The sequence below is a fragment of the Panthera uncia genome, chromosome F1, assembly GCF_023721935.1.
Source record: "Panthera uncia isolate 11264 chromosome F1, Puncia_PCG_1.0, whole genome shotgun sequence".
Lineage (NCBI taxonomy): Eukaryota > Metazoa > Chordata > Mammalia > Carnivora > Felidae > Panthera > Panthera uncia.
Genome location: NC_064813.1, coordinates 46,483,770 through 46,507,968, shown reverse-complemented (window position 1 = coordinate 46,507,968; position 24,199 = coordinate 46,483,770). Strand labels below are relative to the sequence as shown.

Genomic DNA, 24,199 nt, shown 5'->3' with positions numbered 1-24,199 from the left:
AGGACAGCTTCTTAATTAAACAGTTTGAGAATGATATAGCTCTTTTTCCTCATTAGATTTTGCTTCTAAATATACTTACAAGAGAGGTGAATTTAAACAAATTTATGGTGTCTGTTTTTACAGAAATAATCACATAAAAGACATTGTGTAGGAATGCAACAGAAAGACTAAAAATGGTCAGATTGCTGGTACTTTTCATAATTTAATACCCCGTTGAATCTCTACTGTTTGTGACTTGATTTATTTTAGCAGTTGTTAGAGAATATATGGAGAGGTTTGAACGTGAAAGCTCTGAAGTTGCTCTGATAATTGTTTCTTTTATTTGAATCTCAGTCTTAATGCTTCCAATATAATGTTTTTTCCTTGTCTTTTTTCTTTTGGAATTATTACCTATTTATGAGCTTGTGAGTTTGACCAACTTTCTTATTCTCCAGTTAAGAAGATTTCTCTTGGGATATCCACCCAGATACACAAAGCAGTTAAATGTATGTTAAAGGGTTTGTTGCACAGGTATGACTTCCTTTCTAGTTTACGTATGAGCTCATTTTAGCTACCGCTCTTTTTCAGGGTTTTGACACATTTAGTTGATCTACATAGTTACTAAGATTAAGATAATTCTACATTACAATTGGTCTGCATATCTTTTAAATGTAAGACACTAGAGTTCTGTTAGATACAAGACTAAATAAATTAATCAGGTTATCAAATGGCTAGAAAATTTTTATACAGTTGATTTTTTTTTTTTTTCTTCATTTGTTACAGAGAAAGGAGTATGTGTTTGGACAATAAAATTTCATAAGAATCAAAAGGTATTGAGAGTTATAAATATTAAGGGTCTGGCAGGGTATTTGCTAATATTAGTATTTTATGAAGATAGTAATTTAGAGAAATTCATTATAGGAATGGAAGCCCAGGTATATTTAAAGTTACAAGTTTGTATAGTTGAGTCTGGTTAACTTTTGAGTCAGGCCAAGAAATACAGAGGCATAAGACATGGATGTTGAAATTGCTAAGGGACTTTTCCAAGTTGGGAGACTTTCCCCAAAATGTGTTAGTTGGGTTGTATAATGTTTAAGAAATACTAGATTAAACGTTCTTTGGTATAAGAATCTCATCATTTTTAATATATGAATATATAAATTGGAAGACAAGAATATGCACTCATTCCCAGGCTTGTTTGCCCCTTTCCTCGCTCCTGTTGAGAATACTGGGAAGAACTAGAGTTGTGTAGGATCAGTTAAGTGAAACTGTCTTAGTAGTTTTCGACTGGGAGTAGAAACCATTGGGTTGGGAGTAGGGAACACTGGAATGTGTTTACATGGGTTCCTTTTTTGAAAGGAGCCATCTTAGACTAAGAAAGTGCCACTTGACAGTGCTTTTCATTATGTAGAAAATAAGAGGAAATGATGAAGACCCTTCTTTTTGGGTAGTAGTCAGGAACTCATCTGTGGTTCCCCTGGAGAAGGAGTAAAAAGATAGGATCACACTTCACTCTTTTTATTTGTGAGATTTGGTAATTGAATTGGGAACTACTTCATTTTAGCCTCCCATTCTAGCTTGTTAATGTTTAGGTAGGAAGGTCACATACTCTTTTCCTTGCTTATTCTTTATTCTTTTCTTAGTTCATATTGAATATCATTGACTCTCAATTACCTTGCTTTCTTCATTTTTGAGGAAACATTTTGCACTCTGAAGTTGTACAGATTCAGTGCTTTCCTTTAAGACTGTTTGAATGGACTCCAACAGATATTATAGTTCTTAAAACATTTTAAGCCTTTTTTTGGGAACCATTTTCCTGCTAGTAAGTGAACTTAGATGGGTATTCAGTACCTACATTAGAGATGTAATATCACCATCAACTTTCATTATTTAGAAAAATCCAGAACTGCAATCTCTCTATAGAGTTATATTCTTGTTTTTAAGTTTATTTATTCATTTTGAGAGAGACAAAGACAGTACCAATGGGGGAGGGGCTGGGGGGGAGAGAGAGAGAGAGAGAGAGGGAGGGAGGGAGAATCCCAAGCAGGCTCCGCGCTGACAGCACAGAACCATGTGATCATGACCTAAGCTGAAATCAAGAGTCAGACACTAACCGACTGAACCACCCAGGTGCCCTTATAAAGTTATATTCTTAAGCAGGAATGCATATATTAGTAACCTACCAGCTCCCCTGTTTTATAAAATTTCCTTCATTCTCATTTGATTGTTAATTGTTCATCTCTGCTTGAAGTGTTATGGGAGTATTATATTAGCAGTAATGCTCTAGAGTTATGTCTAGAGTCTAGGCCAGCAGAAGATAGAGACCACTGATTGAGACTTTCTTACTGAACACTCTTCTTTCCTTCCCTTCTTTTCTTTAGCAAATAATTTTCGAGTGCTTATGTAATGTTATTGTGTAGATTTTAAGGGTGCCAATGGGAAAATTTCTTCCTAGAGTTAGATGCATCCTGTTTATACATGCTAGTGCACTGACATCATATGCCTCTCTTAGCATACTTTCGGAATCATTCATTGTGCCAATCTAAACATGGCCCTGCATGTTTTATTAGACATCAGTGTCATTTAAAATTTTATTTTATGCACTAATATTTAAAAATAAAAGTATGTCACAAAGTCTGGATTTTCAGCTTCTTTTGAAAAGTCATCTGGCATGACTGGGTACTGGGTCCACATCTAGAGTAGCAAGAGTCACACTGATACAAAGTAGTGACTACCTTCTTTAAATGGGAATGTTTTCTTTAGGTTGCCCATAGGCCTCACTACTCTGTTGTTTTTGATCTAGTGGTCTTGACTTATTTATACAGTTGACCCTTGAGCAACACTGGGATTAGGAGCACTGAGACCCCCCATCCCCTTCATGCAGTTGAAATTTTGCATATAGCTTCTGACTCACCCAAACGTAACTACTAATAGCCTACTGTTGACTGGAAGCCTTAACTGATAACAGTCTATTAACATATTTTGTGTATTGTATGTATTGTAACTGTATCTTATAATAAAGTAAGCTAGAGAAAAGAAAATGTTTAGAAATAGAGAAGAGAAAATTTATGAATTTATTTACCGTACAAATTTATTTACTATAAAAAACATACATACAAGTGCATTCATGTAGCTCAAACCCATGTTGTTCAAGGGCCAACTGTACCACCTGCTTAGACCTCACTGGCCTTTCAGTTTGAAATTCTTGATCTAAATGAAGGCAGTGTTATCTTGTTAAAGAGAAGGTAGTAAGTTGAAAGCACATATGAAAGAACATTTTATTTGAAGTCAGTCCTGACTTTGAGTCCCAACTTTTCCACTCACTGTGCCACTAATGAAGGAGAGATTGTTTAACTTTTCTATGAGGGGTCTTGTTTTTATTTCATAATAAAGATAATAGGACTTACATGATAGTATTGTGAGGATTAAAAGAGAGTGTGTAAAATTCTTAGCACAAAGAGGACTCAAAAAAGAAATGATGGTTACTTTTATTATGAATTTATAATTTTATATATAATTTCATTTTGACTTAGGTGTAAATTTGGCAACTGTAGCTTCATTGGTGTATTTACTATTATGTGTTTAATGATAACGTGTTCATTCAAAGTTATGAAGACTAGCTTATTTAAATATTATGAGAACTCTTTTCCTCTCTAGTTATTGGGATATTTTTACTGTGTCTGCGTATGTTTATTTTAGCATTGTTTATCATGTGAGAGAAAATTGCTGCAAAGAAGTTATCATATAGAGGGAGATAACTTAGGTAGATTAGTTAGGCTTTTCTGTCTACCCATTGAGGCTCATATAAAGAAATGAGGGACACCTGGTTGGCTTAAGGTGGCAGAGTATGTGACTCTTGATCTCAGGGTCATGAGTTCAAGCCCCACATTGGACATAGAGCTTACTTAAAAAATACTTTAAAAAATAAATGAAATTTATTTAAATTTAAATTATTTAATTTGTTCAAAAAGTATATTTGGGGAATGGGCAAGATGGGTGAAGGGGATTAAGAGGTAAAAACTTGCAGTTATAAAATAAGTCACAGGGATGAAAAGTATAGTTAGGGAATAGAGTCAGTATTGTAATATACTTATCATGGTGAGCATTTAGTAATATATATAATTATTGAATCACTGTTTTTTTATATTGAAAATGCTTTAATATATGTTAACTGTACTTCAATTAAAATTTAAAAAATTAAACAAAAAACATAATAAGTATTGGGATTTTAATACATGGTCACAGAATTGTAAGTAAGAATATTAGTTTTATAATCCCTAATTGTTTGCATTCTAATTTAGATAGCATTCTGATTTAGATTATTCTGCTTAGATATTACATTGCACTTGAAATAATTTTCAGAACTTGTTGACTGTCTTAATATTTCAGGGAACAGGGTGATTCTGTCCTGTCATCCTGAGCAATATAAAGTGTACCCCCTAAACGAAACAAAACATTTAGTTTCTGCCAGTAACTCATTATATGTCTTAAGCTTTTGAAGGTTAATTTTATGTGTTTACTACCTGTTACATGAAGTAATGCTTAAATGTTAACATATTAATACTTTATACAGTTTATTTAGATGTCTTTTTATAGATTTTTCTAAGAGTTCATCACTAAATTTTCTGTACTCCCTCCTATCCCTTTTATAGTAGCTTTGCCCTAGTGTTTTCCCCAACATTTTTTCTTTTTTTTTTCTTTTTTAACATGCTCATTATAGATCTGGACTGTGTCTGTGTACATGAGAGATAAAGTATAAGAGAGATCTGTTATTATTTGTTGGCCTGTTTGTTTGAGCAAATTAGGCTTCAGTTTTCTCATCTGAGAAATGGTATTATAATAACTTTCTCTGGGATTTGTTTTGAGGTTTACATGTGTACAGGTATACCTTGTTCACATTGTTTCAGTGCTGTTTGCTTGTGGCACTGAATTCATTGTAGTTACTGTGGAAATATTTTTATATTAGGCATACGTAACATTTGTAAACTCTTTATACTGAATGATACAGAAAACAGTCTTCCCTTTTTTAAGTTGGATAGTATTTAGACTGAACACTTATTTAGATGGGTTGGGTATTAGTCTCCTTACGCTGATACCTTCTTGAGAGATTAAAGTCTCATTTTATCTTAGGTTGTGTCAGCATAATTGACATTTGATGCTAACATAACTCGAGAAATGAATTATAAAAACATATTAATAGGTGTCAGGAACGTTTCATGCATATAAAGTATGTTATTTTTATAATACTGCTCTTTATGTTTTTTAGTTTGTGTGTTTTATTGAGCTTTATTGAAAAACCCATTGCACAATACATAGTACTTTTGGTATAAGCCGATTCAATTAAACTGCATTAATTTAGCTTTTCATTTCTTTAAAGACTAATTATTGGTTTATCCAAAGTGTCTTAGAGATTTTAATGTATCTATAAGAATATCTTTAAAATTAATCTACCCATGACCATGTAGTTAATATCATGGTCACAGAACTTCTGAGACTTATTTTTGAAAGAAGCATAGACCAAGTTAATGTTCGCACATGTGTCAGAAGTAATCTAGAAATTGTTGGGTCATTTTTAATAAAAGTATTAATGTCACCTTTTTTCAGTGTTTTAATACTGATTAATGTAAGAACAGGAGAAAATAGAAACCAGATTGGAAATAACAATATTTCATTGACAGCATGATAAAAATTTGTACTATGAAGTCTCAGTTTAATTATATAAATCTTTTAATTGTAATTCCATGTGTAATGTTATAGTTATTTATGACTCATGTGCACAAAAGCAAACTTTAACTTGTTTTTAATATTCTGTCTTGGACATGCTATAGTATAGCTTTTTATTCTGATTTCTAGTTACCTTAATCAATACAACTCCAATCCATTGGACATACTTCACTTGTAAATTCTAACTCCTTCTCAAGTATATTTTTAGACTAATCACCATTGTTGTTTAACATAGACGTGATTTTATTTTATGTATTATATATTTCTCTTCATTATTTTGAGGAACAAAGGTTAATATTTAATGTTTCATTTAATTTCATAACAAATTATTTGAATCTGTTTATTCATACAAAAAAGCCCTAGTATATTTAATAACATTATATAATTGGGTGTTTAGATATTTTCTTGATGGGTAGGTACTTTTCTGTTGGCTGTTGTTGGCTGAGTTTTAGTTTGCTGTATCAATTTCCAGGTCTTCGTAAATTGATTTAAGTCTTCAGTGAATTTCCAATCTTTTATATAAATACATTCAGATTTTATTTTCTTTGTCGTCTTAGTATATTTGTCTTTATATTCATTGCATTTCTAGTTAGTTCATCCCCTTCCCTTCCCTCTCCCCAATCCTGCCAAACCTCATTTGATCTTTAATTCTAAGTTTTGATTTCTTTTCCAGGTCTTTTTCTTGATGGATGTTTCTTTTAGTGTTGTTCTTCTTGTCTTTCCTGCTTCTCATGTTCCTCTGTGAGTGACTGTTCCCACATTTATTTTAAGTATCTGTTTTTAAACTCTTATTTACTTCTGGTCTGGACAAATCTTACTATTTCAAAACTACATTCTTTGAAATTTCAGAATGGTGCTTTGTTGTGAATAAGTTGAAGACATTCATTTGAAATGCTAAGGAATTAAAACTTTTTTAAGATTTTTATTTTTTGTTTCATTGGAGATGAAAATCATACCATAGAACTCAGGTAATTTTTTTTCACTATTGAAGTTGTCATATTTTATGTTGTCATCGAAAAAACATTTGTTCTTTGCATTTAGAGTTTTGCAGTAGTCTATAAGATCAAACAGTTATTTTGAAATCAAGTCAATTTAGTACTTACAAATTTTTAAGTCAGAAATAACTGATTTAATACCATCATCTACAGACAATGAATTCTGGACACTGTCAATCTAATGATTTACCTTCCTAAATTTGATAGATGCATCAGACATGCAGCGTCTTTTTGTCATTTCTATCTTGTGTATGTGCTGCTATAGACCTTCTGCAATTGAATTCCTTATCTATTTTAATATCAAATTTGAGAACTAAAATTAAGCACCTCTTTTACCTTTCAGAAGAATTTGAAGGCTTCTAGTTTCCTTTATTAAAAAAACCCAAAATTCAGATTCTGATATGATTAAAATATAATTTGTCTTAAAGGGTTATATAAAATATTTCATTGTACTCAGGAATTGTTGAGTTTTAACATGCAGCTACGTCATAATAACCATTCTGGTGGTAAATTTGTGGGTACATTATAATTCATCAAGAACTTTAATATATATTGTCTTTTTTTCCTCTACAAAAGTTATTTTAACAGGAAAGATAAACATTAAAAGCTTAACTTATTTAAAAAATTTATTTTGGTAACATTTTTCCATTATCTTGATTAAATATAAGAGATATAATTGATCTAGTATCATCCAATAAATTGGTAGATACCAAATTCTGGGAGATCCATGGTACACATTTGATTTCTTTTTGAACATTCTGAGTCATTATTAATATTTTTGAAAAATTCGTGTAATTTATTTTTTAAAGCTTTAAACATCAGCATGAAGGTCATAGTATGGTAGATTTTACAAAAACATGCTTCATTATGGCATACTGGTAGGATTACATTTATATTTTATATTGGAACCCTCATGTGGATTACTTTCTTACTGCCTTAAGAATTTTCGCCAACAACTTTGTTATATAACAGATCAAAGCAAAAATAACTGCTGATGATGAACAGTGACGCAAAAGGTTATGCTCCCCTGGAAGATTAGTTGGATCTCAGGTTGCCTAATAGGGTGACATTTCCTTATTAATTTGCTATGGCCCAGAGAAAGGCTGAGAAACTGGGTAATAATAGTGCACCATGAGAGATTGATTTGTTATTCAAGCTTATGAGAGTAGCATTTGAAATGCTAAATGCTGATTTATTAATTTACACTGAGAAGTATATATTGCACTGGACACACAACTTTTTTTTAAATTTTTGTAAATGTTTATTTATTTTTGAGAGACACAGAGACAGAATGCAAGTGGGTTGGGGCAGAGAGAGAGGGAGACACAGAATCCCAAGCAGGCTCTAGGCTCTGAGCTGTCAGCACAGAGCCTGACGTGGGGCTCGAACTCATGAGCTGCGAGATCATGACCTGAGCCGAAGTCGGACGCTCAACCGACTGAGCCACCCAGGCGCCCCTGGACACACAACTTTTATATTTAGCATACGCATATTCTCCATGTAGAGAAACTCATGGGAGATCATGGTATAATGACAAGTTTGCACTATGAACGCATATTACATTATAGCCTTTAAACATTGAATAGTATTAGAGTAAAACTGCTTGATATTTGCATCTCTTTTAATAAAGACAGACCTGTTGCAAGGTCAGAGAACCTTTCTCCCTGGCATTGTCATTTTTCATTGTAACTTTTGTTCTTACTGGTGTGTCTGACTAATTCCAAATGAATATGATGTATTTTTTTCTTTTTAATGTTTATGTTTGAGAGAGAGAGTGTGTGTGTGCGAGAACAGGGGAGGGGCAGAGAGAGAGGGAGACACAGAATCTGAAGCAGGCTCCAGGCTCTGAGCTGTCAGCACAGAGCCCCATACAGGGCTCAAACTCATTAGCTATGAGATCATAACCTGAGCCGAAGTTGGACGCTTAACTGATTGAGCCACACAGGCCCCCCCAATGTATTTTTTTTAGATGTATTTTTTTAGGTTACTCCTTCAGGTTTAGGACTGATATCTCATTCTGTTCTGTTTGATTTATTAAAAAGTGTTGGTTAGAGACTAGGTGTTTTGAATTTAAAATTCATGATAGAGATGTCCAAAAGTTCTGATTTGTCTCTAGAGAGAGTAGGCAATGCTAGATGGCCTGGCTAGAAATCTGAGCTGTAGATCTAGGATTAGTCCTATTTAGTTTTGTTGATTTGGAAGGGAAGATCAGGAGCAAGGATTTCCTACAGGATTCTGAAAATCACTTATTTCTATCTTCCACTTATTCTCAGAGTGATAAATTAATATAACTTAAATCCCATTCTGCCGATTAATTCAGTAATTTCAGTGCTACAAAGACATTAAAATTGAAGTGTTTTCTTAGCATTATATAAAAGTATTTAAGACTTAGAATGCAGTCAGAATGAGTACAAATCTAATTAAAGTACAAATGAAGAAGTACTAATATGAGTAGTGTTGTAGAATTTATGTACAATTATGTAGTCATGCTGTCTTGGGATAAACATTTTACCCAGTTTAATGCTTCTTTGGCATATTTATTTGAAAGATGTACGTATGTACATAGTGTAACGCTAAGTACTAAGGATTTAAAAAAATAATGTTTTAAAGTGTATTTATTTTGAGAGAGAGACAGAGGAGAGCACAAGCAGGAATAGGGCAGAGAGGAGAGACAATCCCAAACAGGCTCTGCGCTGATGGCCTGTAGCCTGATGTTGGGCTCGAACTGTGAGATCATAACCTGAGCCAAGATCAGGAGTCTCACGCTTAACTGATTGTGCCATCTATGTGCCCCTAAGGATTTTTAAAAAATAAATATAACTAATCGTATAGAAAATTTTCCTGATTTTAGTTCACAATTTACGTGGTTATACTTCTTATTTATTTATTTAGTGAGCGCGGGTTATACTTCTTATTTATTTATTTAGTGAGCAGAGAGAGAGGGACAGAGAGAAACCCAAACAGGCTCTGTGCTATGAGCGTGGAGCCCAATGTGGGGCTCAATCTCCCCAACTGTGAGATCATGACCTGAGCTGAAATCAAGAGTTGGAGGCTTAACTGACTGAGCCACCCAGACACCTCTGTTGGTTATATTTCTTATATAAAATTCAGTTAGACAAATTACCAGAACTATTTTCAGTAATAGGAGAAGAAAGGTAATTTTCTTATACACATATAAATGTACACAACATGCCACATGGTCCCCTGGCCCCTATAAATGCATGAATAATTCTGATAAAAATGTGCTTGAAGTCTTCATTGGTACATTTAAACTAAGTATGCTAACATTTGTATCTGGCCTACAGTGAAAAACTTATTTAGGCTTTCATTTTTTTATGCTGTATTGATTTTTGGTGCTCAGCTATAAAAAAATAAGCAAGCCTTCTATTACTACAATATGAGTTTCACATGTAAGTTCAGTTTTGCCTTGTAATTTTTGGTTGAATTCATTAAGAAACAATTATCAAGTCTGTAGGGAAAGCTAATTTCTAAAATACTCAGTGTTTGTTATCTAAGCTGAACTCTTAAAACTTTACTGTGAAATTGTTTTTAATGAGTGCAGAGAAATGTAGAGTTTGGTATGAACAAAAGTAATTAATGTAAAGGAATTTTTATGGTTTAAGTATGTTTTCATTATTGCCTTACATTTTCTAGTGTGTATGATTTAAAAGGTTTAAATGTAATGATTAAAATTGGGGGTTGGCAGACGTTTTCTATGAAGGGCCAGATAGTAAATATTTTAGACTTACAGGTAAAATCAAAGACTTTAGAGTAGGTACTTAAATAACAGGAGATAAATAAAATCTACACAAGTTTTCGATTACAAATATAGTAATAGTACATTTTTGTGTGATACTGATCTGCTAATGAGAAGATTGGAATTTCTTTTGGTGGCATGAAAATATTTTGTGGTTCAAAGTTAGTGTTCTCTATCACCAAAATTGTTTGTAAATGTCCATCTGTTAAGATTGATCTGTAATGAAAGTTTATGTATTGTGTCTCTGAAATGTCTTTTTATACAGATAGATACTGGCAAATACTTGTATCAGTCCATGAATGTATGATATTAACTGAGCATATTTGTCATTTGGAAGGCATTTCTTGAACTCTGTTAGATTATTTTCTTTATAATTGCCTTTTTAGCATATCATTACATTTCAGATTTATTATTGTCAATTGAAGGTTGGGTAGAAGTTCCAAAATTGCAGTTGAAGCTCAGATGTTGCTATATGGACAAATATGGGATACACAGTGTTTCTTTTCATTTTTTCAACCAATATTTGTTGTGTTGATTTGTGCCTGCCATATGCTGGGCAGTAGTATACGTTCTGGGGATGCAGTGATAAATAGAGGAAGACAAAATATCAGTGATTAATTTTTAGAAAATTAAAATAGAATGAGATGATATAATTGAGTTCATGCAGTGTGCCAGTCAGCAGTGCTCAGTCACGAGAGGTCTCTGTCTCAAGTACATAAGTGCTGTTGTAGTGCAAAGGCAGTTATAGATGGTATATAGTGAGGTAGTGTGATTACATTCCAATAGATGTAAAATTTCCTTTATGGATACTGAAATTTAAATTTCATGATTTTTACATATCACTAAATAGTATTACTATCATCTGGATTTTTTTTCTCAACTTTAAAAATACAAAAACCAGGGGCACCTAGGTGGCTCAGTCAGTTAAGCATCTGACTTCGGCTTGGATCATGATCTCACGGTTCGTGGTTCAAGCCCTACTTTGGGTTCTGTGCTGTCAGTTTGGAACCTGGAGCCTGCTTCAGATTCTGTGTGTCTCTCTCTTTCTGTTCCTCCCCCTCCTGTGCTCTGTCTCTTTGTCTCTCAAAAATAAATAAACATTAAAAAAATTTTTGTTTTAAATGTAAAAACCAGGGGTGCCTGGGTGGCTTGGTCGGTTAAGCTTCTGACTCTTGGTTTTAGCTCAGGTCATGATCTCATGGTTCTCAAGTTTAAGCCCTGTGTCAGGCTCTGTCGTAAGAATGCAGAGCCTGTCTGGGATTCTCTCTCGCCGCCTCTCTCTGTTCCTTCCCCGCTTGTACACGCATATGTGGTTTCTTTCTTTCTCTCAAATAAGCTTCTTTAAAAAATGTAAAAGCCAGTCATGGCCCATGAGACATACAAAAATAGGCAATGTCCGTATTTGGTCCACAGCTATAGGTTGCTAACTTTTGGATAATATATTTTTTCTTTGTTTATAACAACTTATTTTCTCAGCTCTGGAGGCCAGAAGTCTGAATCAGGATGTGAGCAGGGCCATGCTCCCTCTGAATCCTATTGGGGAATTCTTGCCTTGACTAAAATTTTTATGAACTGATATAAGATAGTAATTTTTAAATACTGAATTCAGCAGTCAATACTTGACTTGAATTTTATGGCCTTAGGAATTGATATTTAAATGAATTTTAGGAAGTATCCTATTTAAATACACACCTGGCATAGTCATTAAGAACACTAACTTTTGACATTAAATTTATAAGAGCCATTGTTTACATAATGGCTATTGGCCTATGTACTGTAGTTAAAACTATTATTTCTATTTGTCTTAGGAAACTCAAAAATATTAAATGACAATTGTTAATGATGGACTTGGCTTTTAGACTAACAACAGTGTGAAACAATCTATTTCCTAGTACTGAAGAAATTAAAATTTTATTAATTTTTTATAGTAAGGAACTTTTAATTGCTTAAAGCCAAATGGATTTTTGGTCGCTTTTTAAAAGAAAATTTCTCATAAAGAATATATTGAGTTTTGCCAAGACATTTTTCCTGATTTGTGAGAATATGATATTTGGGGAACAAAGTTATAAGGCTTTTTGGTCTGTCAGTCAGACTGGGAAAACATTTATGCAAAAATAGAGGAGCAGTTGATAGTCTGTTCAGGTAGATGAGGAGTGAGGAGAACAGGATAGTGTAACAGGCATGGGCAAGAAGAGAGCATTGATGAGCCCACCTTCCTGCAGGTTGCAGGGCCTCCTTAGTGTTCCTGCCTTAAATACACTAAGCTGGAGAGGTGTCTACAGCCTATTCTAGTTACACAGGTGGAAAGGGTTCCTGTTCAGTTAGTCATTATTTGACATCCTGAGAACCATCTTGTATGGTCCAGTTGCCTAAGTATAGCATTCCCTCACCCCCATCCAGATTTTTTGGTTTCTAGCAGTCATGAAGATTCCAGTGACCTGGCACACTGCATTGTTATATAATGCATTAGTAAAGAAGCACAAATTACCTAGCTATTCTTCTCTCTCCTACCCTGTTCTTCCAAAAGGCTAAACTAAATCAGTACTTGTTAGCTTAAGATGATAACTTATTCTTTTTCTTAAACCATTACTATTTCTAATACCAAGATATGCTAGTTTGATCAAAGACTAATTTTTTAGGCCCAGGCTGCTGATGATAATGGGAATTTATTTTTTTTCTCTGAAATGAGTGCTGTTAGACAAGAAGTACATACTCATAAGATATGAATAATACCAAAGCAATTTTTACTACTGTCTTGCCTGAACATTTTGAGGGAAGAAAGAGGAAAATCCTAGTTAGCTTGCACCCTCATTAAGTCAGACAACCTAGTCTGGGATATCATCAAACTGGAGAAAGGGGCATCTTTCTTAATTTGTTCTTCAAAAGACAGTGCTTTGTAAGTTTTTTTTTTTTTTTTTTTTTTTTTTTGCTTCTAGGGACTTCTTTTTGCAGAACAACTAATGAATCCACCCCCCCTTAATTATGAAAAACTATAAATATAATTAGAGAGAATAGCATATGATTTTCTATCTGCCCATCACACAGATTACTATAATTATCATTATAACAAGATCTAGTGACAGATCTAATAAAATGCCAGAACTTTAAAGTGTGAACATACATATTTCAGGATCCCTGTAACAGTTGTAATGTGATATCAAAATACCTGCTTTCTGTTGGTGACAGAGTCATGCCAGTGTTAATAGTAGTGCTGTGGTTTGTTGCCTACATTCATGAAGGAAGGAAATGTTAATTTCTGTTACAGGTTGGTGAAAATAAAATTATAATTTTATTTTAAAATTATTTTTATTTCAGAATTATAATTTTATTTTTTCTCCCATCCAGATTAGGGATCCACAACTCTTTGCGCTATGGTAAAGGTGTTTTTGTTTTTGTTTTTGGTAAAGGTTTTAAGGAAGGTCCTGGCTGTAGTTCTGTTTTAGTGTTTATTTTCTGTGTCTCTGCAAACTTGTCAAATTTTTCTCAACCTTTTGGCCTTTCTTTGTCTTTGCAGTTCTGTTTGTCTTGATCATTCTTCCTCTTGCTCTTAATAAGATTGGCTCCTCCTGATTCAGACCTTTGTTCAAAGGTCACTTTCTCAGGAACACTGCCCTGTTTTTTCCTTCTAGTAATCTTGGTTTTATTTGTTTATCATGATGATTTTCTTTGAATATGTGGATCTGAAGGTAGGAACCACATCTTTCTTGCTCTCTAGTGTATCTCTAGTTCTGGTAACAGAGTACCTGGCAGAGAGGTGTTGCTTAAAAAATATTTATTAAATTAATGAATTTGTCCTAAGCTCATAATATACATTGTATTTTTACTTTCCATTCTTTTATGAGTACAGAGTAGTAGTTACAGTTTGCTATTGTTACTGATGTTTTAGTAATACATTGACCCTCCGTGCCACTTCACAATCCTTTTATATATTTCTTGATGGCACTATATTATGCCTTCCTTGGTCAATTAGGATCTCATACAGTGTTTCTCTCTGTAAACATGGCATCATAATTTCCTCAGTGCCCAGGCCAGGATTTTGGGCATCATCCTTGTCACTTCCTTCTCCCTCACCTCCAATATCTAGACATCATGAAGACCTGTTAACCTTCTAACATCTCTGGAATTCTTTATTTCACTACCATACTTCTGCTCCAGATTATTTTTATATCTTCCAGGATTATGCAGTAGTCTCATAATTGCTCTTCTCGTATCACTCATGTTTTGCCAATATGTTCTTCCTGTTCTAGCCAGTGTGCTTCAGAAGGAGTTAAGACAGAGGCCCTTAGACATGAACTAGCCTCAGCTTTTTTTCTGTTTTCCAAATATTGCTGTGTCTTCAGTGGTTTTCCATTACTCTTAGAATTAAAAACCATAGTTCTTTTTTTTTTTTTTTTTTAACGTTTGTTTTTGAGAGAGCGCACGAGCAAGTGGGGGAAGGGGAGAGAGGGAGACAGGATCTGAAGCTGTCAGCGCAGAGCCCTGTGCGGGGCTGGAACTCACAAACTGCGTGACCATGACTTGAGCCAAAGTTAGAGTCTTAACAGACTGAGTTATCCAGGTGCCCCAAACCATAATTCTTAATATGTGCTATAAGTGTTCATATGGTTTTATCTGTCTCCCCCCTCCCCCCCTGCCTTTTTTTAACCTTTCTAGCATCAGCTTTTAATAATCTTTCTCTATATTTTTGTGCCTTGGTTTGTTTTTTCATCCTTAGGGCCATTGTAGCTGTTGTTCGTTCTTCCTGGAATTATTCCCCCTTTGCCTGAATCCCATCTAATTATCTTTTAGACATTAGCTTTAACGTTTCCTCACAAGGCTTTCTGACCCTAGGTGACACAGATTAGGTTAGATCTCCTGTTATATGCTTGCGAGGCATTGTGTTTTTTTCCTACATGACAGATAATCACATTTGTCCTTTCATTCATTAAAAAAGTGGGTTGTTTTTTTTTAATGTTTATTTGTTTTTGAGAGGAAGAGAGACAGAGCACAAGCAGGGCAGGGGCAGAGAGAGAGGGAGACACAGAATCGGAAGCAGGCTCCGGGCTCTGAGCTGTCAGCACAGAGCTGGAAGCGGGGCTCAAACTCAGGAGCCGAGAGATCATGACCTGAGCCGAAGTCGGATGCTTAACCGACAGAGCCACCCAGGTGCTCCTGTCCTTTCACTCATTTTTATGAAGATTTGATAAATGGTCAAAGGAGTATTATCTCAACAATACAGTGATTGTTTTTGTTCATTGTTGTATCTACAGATCGTGACTCAGTGCGTAGACTATCAGTAAATATTTATCACATAAGGAACAGACTTCTGAATGTTTCTTCAACTCTAAAGAGGACTGGGCTCAAGAATTTTTTAGCCTAATGTTGGAGTTCTAGAATTTTAGTATGGTAAAACTGGTTTAGGGAATCATGCCCAGTGGTTTCATGTGTATTGAATTTATATTGAGGAAAGCTAATGTTTCTCCTCTTGATCTTCGTAGGCATAATAATCCCTGGTTAGAAATGCACTGATATGCAGGCTCTTAAAACATGTGGCTTTTGGTAAGCTTGATCATTAGCACTTTCACCATTGCTTCTCTGTTTATGATTGAGTTCTAATAGGCAGTTTGTAAATCCATTTCTGTATAGTCCCAAGATGACTGAGAGGAATTTAAAGCTTGTGTAACCAATTATAGTTACTATTTCCAGGATACTCATACTTTTTTTGGTCAACATATATTTTCTTAAATATTGCTTTATTATTTGCACTATAGGTGAGCCAATATCCAAATCAGTGGGTGAGTTTTATCACTGTAGAGAAAAATAGATTCGATACCTTAGAAAGGTTTCCTTTCAAATAAGATAAAAATACTTTGAAGCCAAAAACTGAAGTTGTTTTATTGAGTCAGATTTCAACTCCGGTTCTAGTCTAGGATTTGTTGTTGTTGTTTATTGCCTTGAAAATTAAGGAAGACAGAGGTAGTTTACAGAACAAAGGACAAGGCACAGATAACGATGAGAAGATTGGGCAGAGATTATTAGCAAGGAAGAGACCCATTTATGGATCTTGTCGCTAGCCAGGGTTCTTGTCCCAAGAACACTGGGAAGCATTTAAGCACTGGAATAATGTGAACAGCTTTGTGTTTTGAAAGTGGCATTCTGGCTGTAGTACGGGAAACAGATTGCATGAATATGAGGAAACCAATTGTGAAGTTACTGCAGGTTCATGTGAGAGATACTCATTTGAACTACCAGAGGAGTAGGATGAAGAAAAGTAGATGGATTCCATTCAGAATCCAGATTTTGGGGATAGAAAGATATGGTGATAACAAGAGAAGGAAGTGGCAGGGGTGACTGTTGGTGTTCTCATGTGGCCACTGACTGGAGATGGCCATTCACCAAGACGTGAAATGATGAAAAAGTATTAAATTTCAAGATGAGAGAGGATAACTTCAGTTTAAACATATTGTTAAATGTAGGTATACATATAGACACTCAGACATATAAATAGTTTAAATTTCGGGTTATTGCTTATGAAGTTTCTTTAAAAATTCATTTTATTTTTGTAAAAATTATCTTGTTTTTGCCCAGCTATTAGTTTTCTCTCTTAAGTGTAGAGGAGTCATTTATTCTCTTTTCTCTCTTAAATAAACCTACTAGGAAGAAGGTTGTAACTGTTTCTAAAAGAGAATAAATGATTTTGCTTTTGTTTATTTTTTACCTTGTCAGACAGATTTCTGATAAAGGAATACAGATTTATTTTATTTTTTTTTTAATCTTTTATTTATTTTTAAGAAAGAGCCCATAAGCATGAGCAGGGGAGGGGCAGAGAGAGAGAGGGAGAAGAGGATCCGAAGCAGGCTCTTTGCTGACAGCAGAGAGCCTGATGTGGGGCTCAACCTCACGAACTGTGAGATTATAACCTGAACCAAAGTTGGACACTTAACTGACTGAGCCACCCAGGCACCCCCAGGAATACAGTTTTAAGTAGCAAATGTGAAATGGTATAGTCCAGTCCTCCCTTCCCTGTTCATTACTTTTTAAGCTCAGACAACATTTTATAGTGTATCAGGCTCAGGCAGTCAGTTTTTGTTGTGACTTTTCAGATGTGTTGGCTCTCCCTCATAGTAGTATGACTTCAGGAAGTGAGGTCCCAAACTCTGTTTCCCTGATCTCCCCTCAGCAATAAGGTATTTATAGCAACATGGTCTCAGTTGTGTTATTTTGTATGCTGAAAACAACTTTGTTGCTCTTTTGAGGGTTGAACCATGGATATGGATGATGAACAGGTCTGAAATTTTCAGTGTGTTTTCTTTAGCAGAGAAGTTCCTGGATCCCTTTGCACTCTTGATTTCAGGTAGCAGAACACAGAGGGCATGGTCTTATGGAGCATTCATCATAGGAGCTAGGGATCATTTTATTACTTCAGAATTTCCTGGTGGTAGGTTTTCTGTCAGGATTCTTTGGTAACTAGCAAAAATTGAGTCTAACTGTAGCAAAGAAAAAAAGTACTGAAAAATTATATGTAGGTGAGCTTAGGAAATCAGAACCAAGTGGCAGAAGGGACAGGAACCATAAGCAGCTTTGAGGATCTAGGTAGCAAGAATTAATGGATAATTTCTTCACGGTACTGAAGTTCAAGTGAGTTAGCTCTGATCATTTTTTCTTTGTGTGTGTGTGTGTGTGTGTGTGTGTGTGTGTGTGTGTGTTTCTCTTAGGGTTCAGCTTACTAGAAGAGAGGGTCTTGGATTATTTTAGCTTGAGCAGTGCAAGGCAGGCTACCTTGATTGAAAGTCTTCCTAGAACTTTCTAAATTGAGGGTGGAGTAGGTTTCCAAGGAAAATCTGCCAGTGTTGGGAATTTTCTAGAAGTTTTTAAAGATTATGATGGATTTTTATAGGAGTATAGTATAAGAATACATAGTTTTAACTCAAATCTGGTGTTCTCAGTTTTAACCTTTTTCTTTTCTTTTTTTTTTTTTTTTTTTTCTTTTTTAAATGCTTAATAAGCAACTCCTCTTTAGTCTATGCTCTGTATTCTTACATCCATCCTAAACCACAGCATTTTGTACTTCGGAAAGAAGAGGGTTCTGTACTTTTCCCTTGTTGAGGTACAGTGGTTATCCAGATCTGAGTCTGTTGTTTTTCCTTTTCTGATGCTCAGAGTTCCCCTTAATTCTCTCAGTCATCCTCTTATCCCCCCTCCTCCTGCCAAATACATAATGAGTGTGTGTATGTAAAACCAGTCAACCTGTATTCATTATTTTCTTTTACCCTTTTTATGATGGTATCCTTAAGAATAAGTAATACCTATTCTTTTTCAATAAATTTGCTTTTCCACACCTATTCTATTGAAGATGTATGTAAGGACAGGCTTATATGGATAATCAGTAGAAAGGGAATTTTCTTAAACAGTTCATAGCATTTCCTAATCATACTAGCATAATTTCTTGTGTGCTCTGTTTTTCAGTAAAAATTTCAAAATAACAATGCTGATATTATTGTTTACTATAAGGTAGTCGGATATAATTTTTTCCTTAGACTATATCCCACTATGAATATATAGTCCAATATGTTGTAGTGTGCCTTGGTTTATTTAACCAGGCCTATATGGATGGACATTTAGGTTGTTTTCTGTCCTCTGCTGTTACTAATCATGTCCTAATGATTAGTGTTATGCCTACTGAATATCATATTGCTATCAAGTGTTTTGGGAAGAGATTCCTAGATGGACAATTGATAAATAAAGGGTAAATGCTTCTGTACTTTTGCAGGATGTTATCAAATTCTCCCCCCCTCCCTCCCCCCCATTAGGAGTTGTACCATTCCCACCAGTATGTCTGAGTGTGCCTATTTTCCTACAGGTCTATCAAGGGTATGATGTCAGGCTTAACTTTCTGTTAATTTGATAGGTGAGTAATGGTTTCTTAGTGGTTTTTATTTGCATTCTCATCAAGGTTGATTATGATTAAGGGTCTTATCATTTCTTTCTCTGTAAACTAATGTTTTTCCCCATTTTTCTGTCACAATGTTGGTCTCTTCCTCTTCCTTTTTTCTTTTGTATCATTTCAGTATATTGGGGATATTAAACTTTTATAGGTTGCAAGTATTCTCTCAGATTGTCATTTGTCTTCTGATTTTGTTGATATTTTTATTGCCATGCCAGAGTTTCTTTCAAAGTATTTTGTAATCACATTTATAAATCTCTTCTGTGGAAAGTAGTTTTGTCGTAATTAGGAAAGTTAACTCTTCTCCCAAGTTATAAAGAAATGCACTCGCCCCCCCCCCCATTGAACTGGTTTGTTTCGTTATTTACATTTAGATCTTTTATCTGGTTGGAAATTTTTCTAATACATGGTTGAAGAACAAATTTTTTTTTTCTTATGGCTGTCCAAGTAACCAAACATCATTTATTAGGTAGACCATCTTAACTGATTATCATCATAGTGTCTGTACCCAACATATTGTAGTCTCTCAAAAGATGTTTGAATGATTGAAAAAAGTATCTCAAAGGTCTTCTAATCCTGTCATTTTATTAAAATTTTGCTTATCATATATACTTCTAGAAAGTTCTTTAAAAATATTTAAAATTTATTAAATCTTAGAACAGCTTTAGTGAACATGTGCTAATAATGCGAGATATAGTACAAACTTTGATATGATAGCCATTAGCTTGTTAATGAGAGAGACAGAGACAGCACAAGTGGGGAAGCGGCACAGAGAGAGGGGGAGAGAGAAAATCCCAAGTAGGCTCCACACTGCCAGCACAGAGCCTGATGTGCTCCAACTCACAAACCATGAGACATGACCTGAACCAAAACAGAGGGTCAGATGCTTAGCCGACTGAGCCACCCAGGTGCCCCAGCTTTATAGTACATTCTTTAAGATCACTTTCAATATTTTCTTAGCTACTGATACCTTTTTTCCATATTAATTTTATAATCATTTTGTGATTTCCATCCATACACGCTAAAAACTTTAAAAAATATTCATTAAGATTTGACTGGGCTTACTACAACAGTTTTTTCCCTATTGTATTTGGAAAATACAGATGAAGAAAACATGCTAATTGGGGAAGAATGTCCATTTTTAAAAGTAGGTATTCTTGTTAACTAAAAAAAAAATGGTCTGTTCTTGTCAGAATTTTTATACCTCTTGGTAAAAGTTTAGTTTTCACCAGAGTTTCCTCTTACTTGTGATTATCCCTTATTTTTAAAATGTTGCCTTTGTGAATTTTTTTTCACTATTTGTATTGTATAATGGCTCGTGTCTAAGACTCTTGTTTTAGTATTTTAATCTTTTTTTTGACTGATTATCTGAGTTCCTTTTATTCTTTAAGTTGATATGTTGGATGTTATATGATGAGTAAATATATGTATTTTTATCTTTTCTGTAGTTGTATTTCAGTTCAAGAATCATTGAGGTAGTTTTCAGTACACAAAAAGCAAATAAACATTGGTCACTCTTTTCAAATGAACTTTGACATGGAAACTTTTCATTTAAACATAAAATTGCAGTTGTACTAAAGTGAGGGCAGGACTCTAAAACACAGCTGTCCTGGTTTTACTAATTATAGTAACTGAGACATATGAGGAAGTTAGTTTGAAAACTGTTGTTAAACCATAACACATTATCTCATTATGGGCTTACTGAACATTTTTATTTCTCTTCTTAATTTTATCTGATAATCAAGTAGATTTTGGCTGGGGCTTATGGTAATTTCTTCTAGTTTTAATTTTCTGATAGTATTTATTTTTCAAATCATAACTGGAAACAGTTTTATGAAATTACTTTAAATAACTGTTTTGTGGTTTTAATGTGATTTTTATTGTTTCAAACCTTCAGTATATTAGAAGATTCTCATCGCTGTCAGAATCTCATGTTAATTCTGTTATCTATATTCTAATGTTTTAATAGCATTTTAGTTATGACATACACCCTTATTTTATTCTATTGTATAAATTTGTGATTTTAAACATTTACTTAAAAATTCATAAAAACATGAATTCAAGATTTTTCATATAATGTTATATAGTTTTCTGTTATTTAGTATTTTTATGATCTATTAGATCTGTCAATCTATTTTTTTCAGTGTTTAGGATACTGTCAACAGTGAGATTCAAATTTAGAATCTGTCACATTCAGTTGGAAGTTGAAATGATTAGATTAATAGACAGACTGAGACAATTACGTTAGCTCCAGTTGTCCTTTAGCACAGATATTTGCTCTGGTAAAGAGAGAAGAAACAATTCCTGTAGATACAGAAACATTTTTCTTCCTCTTTTGACATATTGTATCTTGAAATAGTAAGATTTATAGTTATATCGTGCTTAGAGGAAGGTTGTGCGTGTGTGTTGATGTAGTGTGTAACAGGTGTCTTCCTGAAACTCAGAACGTCACTTTTTAGTATTTGTGTACATTCTCTGTTTTTTGAGAGTACTGTTTAAGTGATAAACTGATATTCTGTGAGGTCTATTAGAAATGTATGCATAGTAGGGATATTCTTTTTTGTCTTCTTAAAGCTATGTTAATTTAATAGATTTTGTAGTTAAGCAGTAAAAACTGAAAAGGAAAAAAAAACCCTGAAATCAGCTGGATAAAAGGATTTTACCACCTCATCCCAAAACAGTAGGTGACTGACTAGTAGAGTGAGTAAATGCAGTGCTACTTTTGTCCGTTACTAATGATCTAATGTGCTTCCAAGTAGGCACCTTTTATAATTTCTAACTGCGACATAGGTCTGTTGTTTACAGATGTATCTCAGAGCCCAAAGAAGCAAGAGATAAGCAGTAAACTTAGGGTTTTCTAAGGTTTTGGCCACCAGATGTAAACGGTTGAAAAGAAGAAGAAGAAAAAAAGAGGGATCAGATTTCCTTTCTTTTCCCTTTCTCTTTATTTGCACCTAACATCAGGTGCCCCTCCAGTGTGAGAAAATGGTTATGAAGCCTTCCCTGGCAGAAGATGGAGAATAAGCAGAGAATAGTAGAATTAGAGGACAGGCCATTTTTGCTTAGCTCTTTAGCTCTTACTGCAGGTGTCCTATGTGAAATATACAGCAGAATAACATACTGGTTGAGAACATGGTCTTTAAGATGGAGCTTTGCTGCTTTTATTAGCTCTGTGATCTTAGGTATGTAACTTCTTGCATGAGTCTTTCTTACCTGTCTCTTAGTGTCATTTGTAAGGATTCTGTGAGATCATGTGTGTAAAGTGGTGTAACACAGAACCAGGCATATAGTGTATGCTCTATCAGTAAATAGTTCCTGCTGCCATTGTTGCTATTGTTGTCATAGGGGTTTTTGGTAATAGATATCAGTAAGATTCCAGTTGAGGTTATATGTGATTCTGCTGTATGCTAAAAGGTGAGAAATTTAAATTATTTACTTGAATTAGACTTTCACTACCTATAATCTTGATCAAAACTAGTGTAACTATCAAAAGTTTTGGTATTTTTATCTTCTAAAATATTTATTAACACTTTGAGCATAAAGATTACATAGTTGTTCCTGATTTTTTTCTTTGACTAAATGTAGTGCAAATAGAATTTAACATTATATTTTCATGTGTAATCATAATCACATAGTACTGGGCATGAATAAGGCACAGCTACTATTGGTGAGATGTTGAGATATCATAATATAAAAATTCATGTTTTCTGAAGAATTACTCTTGCATATTGAGAGTGGAAGGTCAAGAATAAATTAATAGAATATTTATTTTAAAATACAGATTTTCAGCAGCATTAGGAAACTTTATTATTTGATCGAGTTTTCTTTGAGAACTCTATGTTACCAGATTATTGTCACTTCTCAAGATAGTATTCTCAGGGATATTGAAATGATTTTAAATTGATGCGTAAGATAGGAATTTAGTTGTCTGTTAAGAATTCTGTTTTTCATAAGTCAACTTTTTAAACTTGAATTTTTCCAGAAGAAAAATACTATCTTTTAAAGATTCTGCACTATAATCATAATTTAGGCAGATAGTGCTTGGGTTCTGTTTCTGGGTACATAATTGCGCATGCATACATGTACACACATATACCCTTTTTTAAAAAAACTTCTGAAGTAGAAATGAGAGAATTACTCTACATTGAAGGAAAGATTACTTTTGTCTTTCCTGAAACTTACTTACCTAATTTGGTATTATCCTCTTATGCGTGACTTTTATTTAATGAGTTTGGCATTTAGTAACTTTAGTGTTTTTATAATCATGTAGAATAAATTAAGTGAGAAATGGACTTAACCAAGAGCTAGGATGTTATATAGCTTGGCTTTCAAAATTACTCTATGTAGAATAGAATACTTAAGACTACTGAATTGAAAATGGGAGATATATTCAGTATAAATAGAATGTAACATATTAAATAATAAGTACTTAAACAGTTTCTGTGATTCTGAACTTTAACAGTTATTACAGTTCTGTTTTGGTACAGTATCTCTTCAGAATAGAATCAAGGATAAGAATGATTGTCATTACAATTAGGATAAGTAACATCTTCATTAGATTTAGATCGTTAAATTTTACATACTTTTATGAATTCAAAACACTTTCAAACTTAGTGGGTTACTATTTCTTGATTTTAAACTTTGTAATGGAACCAAACAGAATTACTGTGAAAATACTTGTACTGTAACACTCAGTAAAGATTTTTTTGTTTACTTTTTTTTTATTAAAAACTTGGTAAAAGTGCGTTGTATACATTGTCATCCTAGAATCAAGTGTTCATCAAACATTTGTAGTTTTCCCCCATCCCTCCCAAAAAAGGT

The 24,199-nt window shown here is 33.9% G+C and overlaps 1 protein-coding gene across 3 annotated transcripts in view; it reads left to right on the top strand.

Annotated features, from left to right (window-relative positions):
* The window catches only part of CDC73 (cell division cycle 73), a 216,006-nt gene that overhangs the window by 36,505 nt on the left and 155,302 nt on the right, over positions 1-24,199 (top strand). The window lies entirely within an intron of this gene.